This window comes from Thermobia domestica, chromosome 13, assembly GCF_964235325.1.
Source record: "Thermobia domestica chromosome 13, izTheDome1.hap1.1, whole genome shotgun sequence".
NCBI lineage: Eukaryota > Metazoa > Arthropoda > Insecta > Zygentoma > Lepismatidae > Thermobia > Thermobia domestica.
In genome coordinates, this window is record NC_137466.1 from 96964947 (window position 1) to 96981781 (window position 16835).

The 16835-nt window shown below is 35.8% G+C and overlaps 1 protein-coding gene across 1 annotated transcript in view; it reads left to right on the forward strand.

Moving 5' to 3' along the window:
* Positions 1 to 14140: 14140 nt before the first annotated feature.
* The window catches only part of LOC145669243 (uncharacterized), a 37779-nt gene continuing 35084 nt past the window's right edge, over positions 14141 to 16835 (forward strand). The window contains exon 1 of the transcript XR_014128174.1: positions 14141 to 14268. The gene's annotated coding sequence lies outside the window, so the exon portion shown is untranslated. The remainder of the gene's footprint in view (positions 14269 to 16835) is intronic.

The window sequence follows — 16835 nt, forward strand, 5'->3', positions numbered from 1 at the left end:
AGTTTTTGGCGACCGTTTTTTAGGACAACGTAAACTACGTAGACCAACGACGTAGTTCAACGTAGGAATGACAGTCAGTGAAGACAGAGTGAGAAAACAAAGAAGAGGAACGAAGACGAAGTTGTTGTTGTTAGGAGTTAGAATCAACATGGAATCAAGATGAAAGTTCTTAGAGAAAAGAAAGGACACAGTGGTAGTGAAACTTATGCGTGTTGTGATAGTTCAGCTTTACAAGATAAAGACTTGGTGAACTCTGTGATGTGTGGGACATGTAAAAGTTGGTTTCACTTTTGCTGTGTGAATATCCCAGATGCTAAATATGATCAATTGAGCAAAATGCAAGTTGACTGGTTTTGCAACAAATGTAAGAAGGAAAGAAAGGCAAAATCTGTAAGAAGTGAAGAAACAACAGATGAAGAAGTAGATGATGAATCTGAACAGAATTCTGATGATGTTACAGCTTCTAGTGGTAATAAACAAGAACAAGAACAAGGTCTGACTCTAGAAATGATAATGAAACAATTGAAGTGTATGGAGCAACAGTCTAATATCACTTTTACTGTTGTTAATGCTCTGAAGGAGGAAAATAAATTACTTGGGGAAGATGTTACTATTATTAAGGAGACTCATAGTAAGCAATTCCAAGATATCAAAGACAGGATGGATACGATGGAAAAGGAGCGGAAGGAAGAATTGATCAAAGAAGTGGGAAAGATTGAATCTGTGATGGAGCATGTAAATAAGAGAATGGAACGGCATGAGGATGAAATGGTACAGTTAAATTTAACAGTGTCAACCGAATGTCGGAAAAGGGAGAAATTGGCAAAGGAAGTGCAAACTTGTAAGACAGAAATTGAAGAGCTCTCTACCAAAACAAAGGGCATTGAAATGCAGTGTGTTCAACATACAGAAGAAGTAAACCAGAAATTAATCAGACTCGAGAAGGAAGTAGATTATTTGAAAACTAAAAAAGGAAACCTATCTGAAGCTACGAATGCTAGCTGTGATTTAGTAAGTCCTAACCAATCCGATTTTAATAATGATGTTATTGTAATACCTACTGTTACATCAAATGTAACCTGTGTTACGCATACGCTAACGACTGTAGCTAGTTCTAGGAGTAAATTTCCTTATAGCGTAAGCAATGGTCAACCCAGGGAAACCTGGATGTTTGGTAATATGTCTTCTCCTAGTGTTAATTTAGAAAATGTGCATAGAAACCCGTTCAACGTTACTTCTATGACTAACCCTTTACATACTGGAGATTTTTGTTCAAATTCAAGCTCTAAAACACATAGGTTAAATCGATGTAAGGAAGTTAATTTAGCGGATTCCTCATTTAAACCTCGCGATGTGCGTGATTTTCCGCGTTTATCGGGACAGATGTCTCCTGGTAGCGCCAGAAATTTTCTCGAAGAATTCAACAGATTATCCCGATTGTTTGGAATAACAGATGAACAGAAATTTGCACTCGTGCCTCAATGTCTGACTAAATCGGCTTATGGATGGTATCGGAAAATCGAGAAAGAGATTTCGAGCTTTGCGGAATTTGAAGAACGGTTTAAGGCTAAGTACCGATCTGAAACTCTGGAAAGGGCACAAGTAAGAAATTTATTGTCGATGAAATATGACAAATCTAAATACTCAACGGTTTTGCAATATGTATGTGTATTAATTGACAAATATTCGGGAATAGTGGAGGAATATAATGAAAAGGAGTTAGTGAATATCGTTTTAACATGTCTCCCACCAGAAGAATCTCGATTAGTAAGGGTAATACCAATTAAAACGATCGAAGAACTAGTAGAACGACTCATTGAGGTGACATCTGTGGAAGTGCCATCGAATCGAAACAATTCCAACAATGTAAATAGAACGCCTTATGTAAGAGTGGCACAGACCGATTGGAAGGCCCAAAATAATGAATCTAATATGCAAACAAGTAGATCTAGTGATAATGAACGGCAATATTCGAGAAGAGGAAGAAACTTTAATAACAGCTTTCAGGGGCGTAACAATTGGTATTATCGGAACAACAGGAGACGTTATAGTACTGATCAGAACTGTCAAACAACTGAAGGTAGTTCAGAAAATCACTCGTCCGAGCAACGACGAAATTAATCTTAAAGTTGCAACGATATAATTTACAATTTGAACACATCCCGAGAAGAGAAAATTATATCGCCGATATACTGAGTCGCTATCCTCCCGATATACCAGGTGAAGTAAAAAAGTTTTACGTTAATTTGATACATTTTTGAAAGAAGAAAAAACAAATGTTTTTTTTTTCAAAGCCGGGGTAACCTGTAACGGAACGTTACATATTGTTCTTTTGTTTTGATTAACTCTTTGTTTATTCATGTTTGAATCAAGTTATTATGATATTTCACAAATTCAGTTTGACCGACTTATACTTTATCTGCACCTTGTTTCAAAGTATTGGCCAAGAATGACTTAAAATTCTGAGCCACTTTCGTTCTCTTTTAAATAAATAAAAAGTTGTTGATATGATTTTACTCTGTGATTCTTAAAAAAGATAGAAGTTAAATAATTTTATAACTATTATTCACCAATAATTAATTCTAATTCTATCGAAAATAATATTTATTTATCATAGTTTGACACGATATTCTGACATATTTAAGTAAGTTTGAAGCAACGTTTGTTTAATGTTTAATATTGTATCTATGAATTATTATGAGTTGCTAAATTTTATCTGATTCTGCTCCAAGCAACTAACTTTCGTCGTATTTCTGTGAACTCCAATCAAAAATATGTATCTCCGATATGTCTGTTTAGTAACTTATAAGAAGTGTATTTAAGACTTATGAATATAGTTCTGCTTGTTAAGTATATATAACAAGAAATTAATGAATAAAGACAAAGGTTATGAAATACCATGGATTTTATACTATGTAATTATATGCAGCAGAACATGTATTTTGACAAACTGCCGATAAATAATATGGAATTAATAAACGACAAAAAGGAAGATTGAATAATAGTCTTAATTAACATGTATAAACAAGTTTACAGTTCATGTCATCTAGATTGGAGTCTACTTACAACTTTTCTCGCTTCGTTCTTTACTGAAATCCATTCCCTTATCTGCAGTCTTCTTACAATGTTAAATCGCCGTGCGTAGCTCGAGATGCGTCACGGGCGATGGAATCATTTAGAAGTAACATACTTGTTGGAAGCCTTGCGACAAGATTTACATCTCGCCCCAAGGTACAGCGCATATTAAAAATATTCACTTTTGGCAATTTTCCTGTGGGTTTGTCCTGGAAAACTACAATCATGACAAATTTAATCGTGTGGTTTTCGAAACAGAAACAGCAAAAGCAGTTTCCAACATCGAAACCGCAAAAGCGGTATTGGGTTTTTCAAAAACCGATTTCGACAGCACTAGTTAAAACCCTCTGCGCTCGTAAGAATGACTAAAACATAGTCCTTAATTTTATATAACAAAATGTATCATAATATAGACTATAAACACACTTTTCAGTCGTAAGAATAACTAATTACATACCAGGCCTGCCCGTATCCAGGGGCCTCTAGGGGGCCTGGCTCCCCTAAATTTTTGCAGCCCACCCTAAAATTTTCACGGTAGCCTTGCAAATGAACTATAATATGGTGATGAACTATAATATGGTTGGATCGGACAACCCTAACTTCAGCCGGGTCCCCCTACATATTTGGGCTGGCTACCGACCTGATACCAGATCGTCAACATCTTATAACACATATACTAGAACAATATAAAAAACATTGTGCAGTTGTACGCATGACTAATAATTACATCGGCGTTAATTTTATATAACAAAATATACGGTATTTTAATATAGACTGCAAGCATACTTTGCTGTCGTCATAAGAATGACTAGTTACTTACAGTGTCGCGAACATCCTATAACACATATCCTAGAATATGCTATAAAACATTCTGCAGTCTTAAGAAAAGAATTGATAATTATTTACACCGTCGTTAATTTTATATAATAAAATATACCGTAAAATAGACTACAAAAACAATTTGCAGTCATAAGAATGACTAGCTACTTACATTGTCGTCAATTTCAAGTTTGAGCAATTCCCCGCAAGAATTCCTCAAGAGATCTTTTGTTTGTGTAATAATCCACACATAGGTTCCTCAATCTATGCTGCAGATCAACATAACCTTTTTAGTTTTCTTAATGGGGTATTGTCATCTTTCGCACTAGGAAATTGTAGAATGAAAGGTGGAATTCTCTTTCTGTAGGCTTTGCATGAGTTTCCATACCGTTGGGTGGTTGTGTCCAACCAAATGGAAAAACTTACGATTAAGTTATAAGTTATTTGTGCGAGGATTGTTAGACAGAGTTGCTTCGTGAGAATTCCAAACTTCCGGCGGAAATCTTGGTGGCACTCTCTTAATCCCTACGACATCAGAATTCTCATAATTGAAATATTATTAGCAGTTCGAATTTTGGAACATAATGAATAAATCGAAAATTTTAGTTGAAATCTTCATTTACCAAGTAAGAAACAACATAGTTTAAAACCCGAGAATTCAAATTATACTTCCGGGGAACGGACAGAATGGCAGGAGGACAAAATGGCAGGAAATAATGGCAGGAGGACGAAATGGCAGGCGGACGAAATGGCAGGGTACAAAATGGCAGGCGGACGAAATGGCAGAGGACGAAATGGCAGGAGGACATAAAGGCAGAAAGTATAATTTGAATTCTCGGGTTTTAAACTATGTTGTTTCTTACTTGGTAAATGAAGATTTCAACTAAAATTTTCGATTTATTCATTATGTTCCAAAATTCGAACTGCTAATGATATTTCAATTATGAGAATTCTGATGTCGTAAGGATTAAGAGAGTGCCACCAAGATTTCCGCCGGAAGTTTGGAATTCTCACGAGGCAACTCTGTCTAACAATCCTCGCACAAATAACTTATGTGAGGGGTCGAATCATAAGTTTTTCCAGTTGGTTGGACACATGGAAACTCATACAAAGCATCCAGAAAGAAAATTCCACCGTTCATTCTATCATTTTCTAGTGTGAAAGAGGACAATACCCCATCAAGAAAACTAAAAAGGTTTATGTTGATCTGCAGCACAGATTGAGGAACCTATGTGTGGATAATAACACAAACAAAAGATCTCTTGAGGAATTCTTGCGGGAATTGAGCACAACTTGAAATTAACGACAATGTAAGTAGGTAGTCATTCTTATGACTGCAAATTGTTTTTGTAGTCTATTTTACGGTATATTTTATTATATAAAATTAACACCAATGTAATTATTAGTCATTCGTACAACTGCAGAATGTTTCTATATTGTGTTCTGGTATATGTGTGTTATAAGATGTTAACGACCTGGTATCAGGCCGGTAGCCAGCCCCAAAATGTAGCGGGGACCCGGCTAAAATTAGAAGTTGCCGATCCAACCATATTATAGTTCATCACCATATTATAGTTCATTTTGCAAGCCTACCGTGAAAATTTTAGGGGGCTCCAAAAATAGGGGGGCTCGGCCCTCTAGACCCCTGGATACGGGCCTGCCTAGTATATAATTAGTCATTCTTACGACTGCAAAGTGTGTCTATATTATGATATATTTTGTTATATAAAATTAAATACTGTTTTAGTCATTCTTACGAGCGCAGAGGGTTTTTATTAGTGCTGTCAAAATCGGTTTTTGAAAAAAACGAAAATCGCTTTTGTGGTTTCGGTTTTGGAAACAGCTTTTGTTCTTTCTGTTTTGAAACCCGCATTTGCGTTTTCGATTTCCAAAACCGCTTTTGCGGTTTCGGTTTTCAGATAACTGACTTTCTCTAAAACCGAAAACCGCAAATGTCACAAAAAATCGACAGTACTTGTTTTACAGTGTATTCTAGGATATGGGGTCTAGGAAAATTCGGTGTAGGAAAATTCGGTGTACAGAAAATACGGTGTACGGAAAACTCGGTGTGGGGAAATTTAGGTGTAAGGTACATTCGGTGTAATACATATGGAATATTACCACTTACGATAATTTACGATACTTCATATTGTGAAAACGAAAACCATAAAATAACGAATAAAATGTTATTGTCTATTTCAAGAAAAGCAAATTTATTTTTTTAGCCTTGAGTCCAATACCTCTTTCATCTTTTGCGAGGTATTAGTATAAACTACTTTTCATCACACAATGAAGCTGACACTTTTTGTCAGAAATAAAACAATTAGACTACAACTATAAGTTCAGAGAATAGTTATAGGAACAACTAAAAACACCACTTTGCCTTACGTTCCGTCCCAGAGAGGAACATAATATGGTCGTTAGTGAATAAATTGCAGGAAACAGGATCGCTTCGGAGGAAGACAGGGAAACATCGGACCTCGCTGGCGGATGTTGTGTAAGATGTCAGTTACCGACTCTAAGGCACCCAAGAAATCTCTATTCAACATGTGATTTAATGTGTGTTATCACTAACACTTAATTTGTATTCTTCAATTTCGCTTCAAATATCCAATATCCAATATCCAATATTTGCCGTTTTTCTTGCGGAATGCTCTATATTACTCCGGATGAATTTAAACAAGTAAACATAGTCACATAAATCTCCCATCCTTCCTTGATGATTTGCAGTAAACCGCATGAAAATCGGACTTCAGTTAGAAATTCTAGAACCAAATGAAATCCGTGAGTTTTGGAAGAATCACTTTGTATATACATATGTAAAATGCAAAAATATATTGATCAAAAAAGTCATAGTGGAAAGGGCAATACAAAGCAGGATGGTTTTATCAGATAATAGTTGTACAAATAGTTGACTTCTCCTTCAATCAGACACTTTAGTTAAGTTGAGGTAAACAAGTACTGCAACCTTATTGACTTCTCCTCCAATCAGCCGTAGATACTTTAGTTGAGGCATTTATTTTTACACCTTTGAGTAACATAAATAAACTATGTCATTTTTGAAGAATCTAGATTTAAATATTTATTTATAAAATAGACATAAAATCGTCAGAACATCTTTGAAAAATCTACAATTTTCAACTTTACCCGTCCAGTAACATACATGGTGTACATTTTTTTGGAAGTAGAAATTCTAGGATGCATCCTCCAAACAGCATAAAAACTTAAGTTTTAAATTAAATGTCGATTGGTAGCGATAGTCGCTTCGCAAAATCACACGAACGGATATCGAAAAACAAATTTCTCGTCGTGTAAGGGCCATAAAATGTTAAAATCCGTCGAAATCTAGAATTCAAATAATTTCAAGAACACAATTCAATATAAAGCAATATAAAGTAGACAGTAAACAAAAAAAATGATAGTAGACAGTAAAAGTACTTCTACACAAAAGTTGAACTTAAAACTAATACGCTTATTTATCCTCAAAGTTGAGTTTTTAATAAATCCTACGGCCTACTACAACGAATCTTTCTTTACACCTAACATTTCCCACACCGAGTTTTCCGTACAACGAATTTTCTTTACACCGAATTTTCCTACAACTAGTTTTCTTACACCGAATTTTCCTACACCGAATTTTCCTGCTCCCCTAGGATACGTGTTATAGGATGTTCACGACACTGTAAGTAACTAGTCATTCTTACGACTGCAAAGTGTGTTTATAGTTTATATTACGATATATCCTATCCTAACTATTTGGTCTAGGAATTAATTCGTGCGGTTGGTACGCACACATTGAAGCTGTAGTACAAACACAAAATACATAAATACCTTAAGAAAAATATTGTCCATCGCTAGCCACCACTTTCGCCCATCTGTCAGGCAATGTACGGATTCCGTGGCGAAAGAAGTCCTCATCCTTGGAAGCGATCCAGTCAGAGACCCATGTTTCGATATCTTATGAAGAAGTAAACCGCTGTCCAATCAAATCGTTGTTCATGCAATCGAACAAGTAGTAGTCCGAAGGAGCAACGTCTGGTGAATACGGCGGGTGGGGTAAAACTTCCCATCCGACATTTTCTAAATAGGTTTTGACCGGTTTTGCGACATGTGGGCGAGCGTTATCATGTTGAACAATAAGTTTATCATGTCTGTTCTCCCATTCTGGTCGTGTTCTGGCCAGAGCTTGCTTCAAACGCATTAATTGTCGTCGATAACGTTCTCCATTCATAGTTTCACGCGGTTGCAGCAGCTCATAGTACACCACACCTTTCATATCCCACCATATGCACAGCATAACCTTTGCATAGTGAATATCTCGTTTTGGTTGTGATGGACCTGGTTCACCTGGTTTCACCCAGGCCTTTTTTCGTTTAGGGTTCTCGTAATGGATCCACTTCTCATCACCCGTAATAATTCGATGCAGAAACCCCTTTCTGCTCTGTCGTTGAAGCAGCAATTCGCAAATGGTTTTTCGTCTTTCAACGTCTCTGTCTTTCAATTCATGTGGAACCCAATGTGACATCTTTTGAATCATTCCCATGGCTTTCAAGCGTTTGGAGACTGTTGTTTGATCAACGCCTAATACTGCTGCAAGTTGTTCCTGCGTTTGACACGAATCCTGCTCGAGCAATGCTGTCAATTCTTCGTCTTGAAATTTTTTTGGCTGTCCAGCTTGCTCTTGGTCTGCCAAGCCGAAATCACCACTTCTAAACCGTGCAAACCACTTCTGACACGTTCGCTCAGCTAGAGCATGGTCACCATACACTTCCACCAAAATACGATGACTTTCAGTCGCACTTTTCTGCATGTTAAAGTAATGCAGCAGGACACCCCGCAAAAACACTTTATCAGGCACAAATTGCGCCATGTTCACTTAACTACAAACTGGTGTTGTTGACGCTTTAATCCACTGCCCTATACTACGAACGATACGCGATGACAGGGGTTTGCAACACATGTGTGGATACACGGAACTGTGGGACGCTCCGTTCGTTGCGCCATCTCTTGTCCACCCGCACGAATTAATTCCTAGAACAAATATATATAAAACTCCATGAGCTGACATAAATTATTGAGCACTTCCTGTAGGGTTACAATGATAAAATTTGGCATGATTGTAGCTTTCCGGGACAAACCCACAGAAAAATTGCCAAAAGTGAATATTTTTAATTTTTTAGGGATATAAAGGGGGATGTAGAGATTCCCATGTTATTTAAACGGACGTTTTCTTGGAATACAAAATCTTGAGCAACTACTGAAATAGGAAAAGAATTGGAAAAGAATTATGGGTTTAAGAGATGCGAGGCCGTAGACCGAGCAAAGACAGTGTATGGGGCGAAGCCCCCGGATGGGCAGATTCAGAAAATAAAAGAGCAAGTTCACGAAATTCATTGTTGATACAAAGGTCGATAGATAAGAAATGCGAAGCCGTAGGCCGAGTAGACCTGGAGGTCTGGAGGCAGAGCCCCCAGCTAGCCAAAAGCTAGTTTTGTTATATAAAATTAATGATGATAAAAGTAATTGGTCATTCTGACGACTGCAGAGTGTTCCTTATAGTCTGTTCTACGATACCCGTTATTATTGAGAATTAAGAAAGATGTACGTAATTAGTCATTCTTACAACTACAAGCTGTTTTTATAATTTAAAGGATATGTTATAGGAAGTTAGAAAAAAAAACTTTGTCATTTCTGTAACTGTAAAGGAATTTTATAGGTCTGTACTATGATATGTATTAGTATTGATGAACAAATAGTAACTATTCTTTCAGTTTTGTACTTACCTTGTTTGCTTTCAATCTGTATTTTCTTGTAGTTAGAAGTGGTATAAGACCAAGATATCAATTGGAAGATGGTTACAAAGAAATAAAGTTAAAAAATACTTAAGATTTGTTAAGTTAAGTTTCAAGTTAAGTTTGGATAATTTATATTTACTCTCTTTTACGCTATTGGTTCAATTTAGCTGTATTCATATGCTTTGAACATTCGAGACAGAAATGACTAAATCGAGAACCGTTACCTACTAACAAACACAATAGGTGAAACCTAAAAATATGAGCCCTAGGAGTTACAATTTTTTTCTAAATAAACTTACCGCCATTCTGTCCTTCTGCCATTTCGTCCGCTGCCATTTTGTCCTCCTGCCATTCCGTCCGTTGCCATTTTGTCCTCCTGCCTTTATTTCCTGCCATTATGTCCCCTGCCATTTTGTCCTCCTGCCATTCTGTCCTAAATTTATACTTCCTGCCCTTATGTCCTCCTGCCATTTCGTCCTCTGCCATTTTGTTCTCCTGCCATTATTTCCTGCCATTATGTCCCGCTGCCATTTTGTTCTCCTACCATTCTGTCCGTTCCCACCTGCAATATCAAGAGCAAGACTCTTGCGCTAGAGTCTTGCACAAGTACCGGTACTACTGTAATTCTTTTATAGAATGTAAAAAGGGAAATATCATTATATCTTTCAGTTGAATTTCTTAGCTTAAGTAAGTTTAAAAAAAAAAAAAAAAATCTTTAGAAGTCCTGGGCCAAAGGCCAATTTCGTTCCGATTATAGATACAAAAAACAAAGTTGTTCGAAATAGGTTGTTTTCAATCTAAAATTGCAGAAGTTTCTCAATTGTACCAGTGATAAGACGGGCTATGTTAAGGGAGAAAGCTGTTTCAGTTCAGCACATCGAACGGAATGTAAGGACACGCAAAAATGACACTGGTAATGTAAAGTGCGCATTGTTAGGGAACCTACATCACTTTGAACCCATTTCCCAACAATGCAATGTTGTTAATATGGTATAGGTATAAGGAAACATTCTGTGCTGAACTGCCAATGTTGCCTTTTTGTTTAACATAGGGCACCTTGAAGGCCAAACGGCTGGTGCAGTTGGAAACATTCCACCATTTTAGATTGAAAGCCACCTATTTAATAAGTTTCCTCTCCTTTCCGATCTTTACTCATAACGGAGTCAATCTATAGTTCCGGACTTTTGATACACCTTGTATGCCTCACACAGAATTGTTAAAGTTTATTTTCAGAAGGGAAAATTTTGAAATTAATATCATTATGTAATTGTATCGGTAATTACAGTTTCTGATGCATTCGTTATGTAGCACATATACGTTTAGCTTATAGAGATATTTTACGGATACTAACGCATGAATGAATTAACTTCGAATTCGGATTGTGGAAACTGGCTTAAATTGTCTTTGACCAATGGATTTCGAAGCAAGGACTTCGATCAAAATGGTGGGCACGGAAGGGGAACCGTATGAATTATTTAGAGGTCTTTAATGGGATTGGATGTAGCTTATTTCACGGAGACATGAAGCACTCAGAGAAAGTTCCATGGGGGAAAGGACAGGGTAAATTCTCATGAGACTGCCCTGGTGCTATGAATCATGTAAACATCGAGGCGTGAACAAGAGTCAACAACGTGCATTGTTTAGAAGCCATTTCTAAGAACAAGACTTCTATCTCGGAAACTAAAATTAAATCGTTACTCGACTTTCTCATTAAAATATTCTTAATACTATCGAAAGCAGCATAATTGTGTCGTAAACATTAAACACATAGCGGAAACAATCATATATTGATGTATCCTCGCGGACGAAAGTGCGTTCGCATTGCGCCTGCAGAGCATGCGACCATGATTTACTCAAAGGAATGACAGATTGCATAGAAATCTGCGACATAGTTTTTGTTCTGTCTACATAATTAAAGAATAGGTTTATGTAACTAAGACTCAGATTTGCAGTATCAGTGCAATATTACCTGTGAAAAAAGTCAGGTTCCCGGTTTATCGGTTTGCTGTCTGTTGCATTAAACTAACTACATTATGTATCAGTAACAGTATAAATCAATCTTATATATGAAAATCACCTCTACGATCTATTGACAGAACATTTTTCTCCAGAAATGATGTAGAGAGAAGAGAAAGAAAAAAAACATAGATAAGTAGCTTCTATAAGAGATATCAAAAAGAGAAGGAAGAGGGTGATACTAAAAAAACTAAACTTCAAAATCGTCCCAAAGATTCACAACTATAATTAAATTTACAAAAATAATAATGTAATTTCTCCTTTTCTCATATTTTAGTATACTTGTTTAAACATACTAACCTCTTCATACAGGATTACGAGATCAAGGAAACAGAAACATCTCCGCTTCAAGATTTAAATAAGAAAAAAATTAAAAATAATAAATAAGTAAATAAAATTTATGGATCACCTGACTAAATTTTCTAGCTCCCATTTCTTACATTTCTTGGAGGTGAGCTATTGTGGTGGGGAACGAAAAATACAGTAAGGATCAATTTTGTACCCGCCAACTGCATCAGATTCAAGACCCGGCCGTGGATCGGATTCCACGTTAATAGTAGGTTTATTAAATATACAATTAACTTTGGCGTCGCATGAAAAGGCAAGATACAAAATCTCAAACTCAAACCAATTTCTAAAATGCAATCATGTCATGTTGTTGTTATTTCTCCGCTGAAACGCTAATGTACCGGAGCCTACTAGAACTTTCTCTGTGCGACTGCTTACATTGAAATGTAGAGATTGCCCCTACCTCTGTTTCCCTCAGATACCAAGTGTTTTCAATGCTTATTCGCAAACCAGAAAGTGTGCTATTCACAGTATAAAGACGAAGGACCAGTATTTGCAATGCCCCTAACTGCTCGCTTAAACATGCGATTCATTTGAAGAATAATCCTTTTTCATGAAAATTATTTTAAAATTTATTCAATATTCACTAAGTAATTTTAAGAACTTAACGACTCACACATAGGCAGAAACTGCTTTTGCTAGTAAGTGACAATACGAATTTGTTTCTTTTTTACTATCAGCAAAGCTTTACGCAGTATATTTGATATTTATACCAAGTAATGAACAACGCATTATGTTTTCTATAACCCTTCACAAAAGTAGTATTGTGAGCATATGCATTTTCTGACATTTACATGAGTAAAAATTTTGCCATTTGTTGTTTGCTATGTGCCCTGGGAACGTAGTCAAATTGCTGATCTGACTAATAAAGAAATATTCTAAACTGAGTTTACCACTAGTCGTATGCTATTTCTGTATAAAATCTGTAATCTAGACCTTAATATTCGACAAATTTTAAATAGCAAACACACCGATGTGTATTAGTTACAAAACAGTGAAGTGAGTGTTCCTTTACTAATTCGTTGATGCACAGGTCCTGTCTGAATAAGGGATGTCCAAAGATACTGTACCCTCATGTCCAAAATTATTATCGCATATCTAGAACTGTCTTCTTGTAAGAATATAATTGATAATGATTTTGCAGGGTACTTTTAATATTGATACTATGTGTATAATCGGGAAATGTTTATTTGTATTAAATTTCATAGGAAAAGAATTATAAATACGAAAATTAGAATGAATAAAATAAAATGTTGCTAAACGGACAAGAAAATTTTATTTTCGTTTTATTGTTCTTATTTACTGCTCTTTTGACATGAAATTTACCACATACATGTTTGCCGATTATACACATACTAACATTATAAGAAATATCGGGTGAATTTGTTATCAAATTATATTCCTAAAACAACATATTTATATACATGCGACAATAATTTTGGACATGAGTGTACCATGACCTGGAAGCAAACTTATCCATGGAATACTCTAACTAAGTAATGTTTTGTGTTTATTGTTATAGAAAAATGCAATCCGATTCAGGCCCGAAACCAACCACAGAGGTTTGGGATGGGGCATGGATATGGTAGGGGGGACCAATTATTAAGAAAATCTCCTACAAATTGTTTTTGTATTAATAATAGCACTTTGTATTGATCTCTGGAGAGGCCACGAAAAATTTAGGGTGACCAGGCACCCCTAGCCCCCTCTGGTTGGGGCCTGATCCAATTTGGAAGGGCTGGTTTTGCTGAAACAAAGGGAACTTATTGTTAGTTATTTAAATCGTCCGTATTGGTGCGCATTTACGTAAGTATAACAAGAACTAATTGTAGCAAATAAAGCCAATACAAGAAAAAAAATATCTGTTTACATAGCATCATGTGATAAATACATTATGTTTGGTGTGTGAGGGTATAAACAAATTATCATTACTAGTTTACTTTCCTTCACACAATTTCCTGCTGATAATCTGCAAATGTGTTGCTTTGGTTTGAAAACTGGTTTATTTTACCTGGAAAATACAAAACTATCAGTTAGCTATACTTTTTCTTTCTTCCTTTTTGAACACAATAGTATCCATCGACCTTCAATCTTTCTTTTTCTTGGAGACAACTGAAACATTAAGTCCATTTGTTAAGAGACCCATTTGCAAATTCTTTGTATTTTAATAACTTCGTCGAGCAAGAGAATCGTACAAGTGCGAAATTAAATTCAGGTAAGTTTCCCTTATATTTTAGCGTACCAACTTTTATTTTTATGACTCTTTTGGAACCAAATGAAAACTTTATTACTTTGCTATTACCTTTTCAGTGCAAGCTCGAGATTTTTTAAAATGTAAGAAGCTTCTTTTGTTTCTTTACTTTCATTAATTAAAATTGGGAATCAATTACGGTAGTTGCTTATCTTGTTTGAAATTTAATTTCCTTTTTCAGCACCGAAGTTATTTGTGACGCAGTAAATGAATGGTCCAAAAAAAAAAAAAAAAACCTACCGATATCTTATTCAAAGATCTATCTTAGTTTTATTTTTTGAGCATTCAACGTACTTTTTGCATGGCTCTTCTTTTATACATTGAGCTGTAATACAATGCATGGCATTGTGTGTTTGTTACTTGTAAATGCATAGCACTACTCACGTTCGAAGATTATGTTGTCGTATAGGAAAATGATAAACTTCAATAAGTTTGCTAAAAACCAGAACTACCAGCACAATTCAAACAAGCAAGATAGAAAGAAAAATGAAAGAGAGAGAGAGAGAGAATGACAATGAACGAGTATGCACTTCGGCATTACTTCAAATTTTTCTTCTCAAACCTTTGGCTCGCCTGCAAATTGCCTGCTCGCTAGCGACATCTTTCGGCGTCTAGTAGATGGCAACGCAGCTAGCGACAAGTATTAGCCTGACTGTATGCTATTGTGACTTAGCATGACTGATTGTTTATAATAAGGACTAACAATGTCTAAATATTTTGCCTAGATGTTTATGCAACCCGTAACTCTTAAATGTTTTGAAGTTTGCATGTTAACATTATTCACAGACCAATATGTATCCTACCTTTTTAAAAAAATATTATAAGGATATATTAGAACTTATTTACAATGTTTACAACTATTAAGACATTTGACATTTTCATTTACTAGTATTGTGCCATCATAATGACCCAATTCTACACATATGATAAGTAGACCTAAAATTTAACTTGGAACCAAACCTCATGAATTGATGGTTACGTTTTCAAGGATGTTATCTTATCCTTGATTTCGCAGCCTATGTAGGGTGTCCAGCAAATCCACAGCCAGGACCGATTTGCGGAGTCCTATAAGAGTGTGTAGCGAAATTTTAAAATTTAAAAATAATGAAAGTATTTAATAATAATTAAAACCGATTTTGAGATAGACTGTATTAGTCAAAGTAGTAGCAGCAACTACAATAGTCAGTACTACATAGGTTCACTACTTTGTGTACAGTCCGCGGCAAAAAACCTGCAACGTGAGCATGTAAGTTTATTGTGAAAAGATGAACTCTTTTGCTCCAAAATAAGTGTGCATGAGAGGACCCCGAGGTTTCTCCTGGCGTGATTTGTGCCACTTAGACGTTATGTTCATTCCCTGCGTTGTTAGGTGTAGTTTCACAATAAACTTACATGCTCATGATGCAGCTTTTTTGCTGCGGACTGTACAAACTTATTGTCTTACACTATTATAATCTATTTATTGTTAATTTAAAAAAATCAGACAAGTGTGTAGCTATGTCATGGACGATCAGCAAAATGTGCCGTTTGCCAAATGGTTGCGAACCACTTGTGTAAGGAATATTTGGTGGCGAGTTCGGTCGGGGACAGATTCTGCTTGGAAACAGAGGGGCTGTGTTTCTCAGCTTTGCACACTGAGAGCTTCTGAGTTCGCTACACCATCTGTGTTTCACTTGGTAATTCGGACGAGGAGAAAGAAAAATGATTTTAAGAATCCTAATAATAAAAAAGTATTATTTTCCCCATCAATTTGCAATGATTTCAAATTTGTTTTGGTGTATAAGGTAGACCAAAACTAGTGGATTTTCTGCAAAGAAAAATGAAATGACCAACTTACGTTGTTTTAAATGAAACGTAAGTTAGTCAATCCATGCCAAGTGATCGAGAAAAAAGAAAAATTGCCGCTCGACCTTTTTTAAAAAAATCTAATTTTTTTCATAATTGTTTATACTATATCAGGGTACTTTAAAACTACAATTAATTATTTTTTAAAACATCTCGTAGCGACACAGCTTCTGCCGCCATTTTGCGTTTTCTTGATAGAATATTTGACTATTTTCTTCTTCTAGATATAAAATTGTCTTTCTATTATTAATATCACATTTACACACACATGTACACAAATATTTTTTATCCCGGCCCATTGGAGATATTGGGCAGTGAAATATGCCACATTGGCATAATTCCCCAAATTCATGATATTTTTTCAGGCCTTTGGGAGCAACTACAGGTCTGCAAATTTTTTACTATAAACGTATGACCCCGGACTACATGCACACACACAAATTCAGACCTCTACGTCAGTTGCTTCCTTTTCCCAAACATGTCTTCAATGTCCAAAAATGTTGCTACTGTAGGTCCTGATTTCACCCCTTTCAAGTGGTTATAGGCAAAAATGTTACGAGAACAAAGTTTTAGCTCTGCACCAGTTGGATACGCTCAGCAATTTTGAGTTTTTTGTTGTTTTGAATATCTCAGCATGTATTTGTTCTAGCAAACTCAAAATTGCTGAGCGTATCCAACTGGTGCAG